This window comes from Eutrema salsugineum, unplaced genomic scaffold, assembly GCF_000478725.1.
Source record: "Eutrema salsugineum unplaced genomic scaffold, Eutsalg1_0 scaffold_24, whole genome shotgun sequence".
NCBI lineage: Eukaryota > Viridiplantae > Streptophyta > Magnoliopsida > Brassicales > Brassicaceae > Eutrema > Eutrema salsugineum.
Window position 1 is genome coordinate 1,593,607 of NW_006256797.1, and position 1,232 is coordinate 1,594,838.

Below are 1,232 nucleotides of genomic sequence, written 5' to 3' on the forward strand. Positions count from 1 at the left end.
ATTTGCTTTCTTTAAGTTTTAGTTTAATTCGCGATAAACAACCAACCTTTAAAACCAATCTAGTCTAGACATAAAGTTAAAAACCGTAGAAGAATACCAGACACACAAATCTCTGTGGATTCGATCCCTAAATACTACAACTGATTAGCTGTGCACTTGCGGCTTTCATTCGTTTTTGTTAAGGGTAAAACTTGTTCCCTCACACAGTTGACACGCATCAAGTTTTTGGCGCCGTTGCCGGGGATTTGTTTCGCTCCCTTTTGCTATTTTTCTTGTTTTAACTTCTGTTCTAGACACCTGATCTCTAGTTCTTTCTTAAAGTTTTGCTGAATTATCTTTCCCTTCTTTTGTTTTTCTCTGAATTGCATGAATACCAGGCGCAGACCTGTAAAAAACATTCCAATTCTAGACGAGATAGACAGACACGAAAGAGAACTTTGAAGACTTAGACGAATGCAAGGAATGGCCAACGACGACCAGCCTGGAGATCCTATTAACCGAGCTTTAAATATGGACCAAGATGGGTCCGAACATGGAGAAAATGAAGAGAATGGTCACAGAGGAGGTGATCATGCTTGACAAGATGGAGAGGAGGATGAGGTTCCTCCGAGAAACCACCAGAACCGCGAGAGAGAAGAGTGTGAAGACCTTGATGCACCTATCAATGCAGCCAATGGTGACCACCATGGAATGCAGCCGAATGGACGCGTTAACCGTCCTGTTCCAAAAGCAAATCAACACCGAAGACAAGCCAGAAACTACAGCATAGCTGATTTTGATGCACCTACTCAAAATTTTCAGATCCGATCTGCAATTCAAGTTCCATTTCCGAACCGGAATGAGTTTGAAGTCAAGCCTCAAATCATCTCATTGGTGAAGCAAAACCAATTCCATGGAGTTCCTTCTGAACACCCAATGTACCATATCGAGCTCTTTGAAGAAATCTGCAGCATGATGAGAACAAACCAAGTTCCAGCAGACTATTTAAAGTGTAAGTTGTTCCCTTTTTCATTAGCAGACAAAGCTCACCGTTGGTTGAAATCTTTGCCTGCAGGATCGATTACTAATTGGGAAGAGTGTAAAACTGCTTTCCTGAATCACTTCTATACTAAGTCAAGGTCGAATTTGTTGAGAACGAAGATCTCAAGCTTTCAACAAGGACCTACTGAATCTTTCTATGAAGCCTGGGAACGTTTTAAGGAGTATGAACGTGATTGCCCTCACCATGGATT

General features: G+C 41.6%; 1 non-coding gene across 1 annotated transcript; it reads right to left on the minus strand.

The window, feature by feature from the left end:
• Nucleotides 1–1,123: 1,123 nt before the first annotated feature.
• On the minus strand, nucleotides 1,124–1,232 carry LOC112086074. Its single transcript, XR_002899298.1, has one exon. It is a non-coding gene; the product is annotated as a small nucleolar RNA R71 (small nucleolar RNA).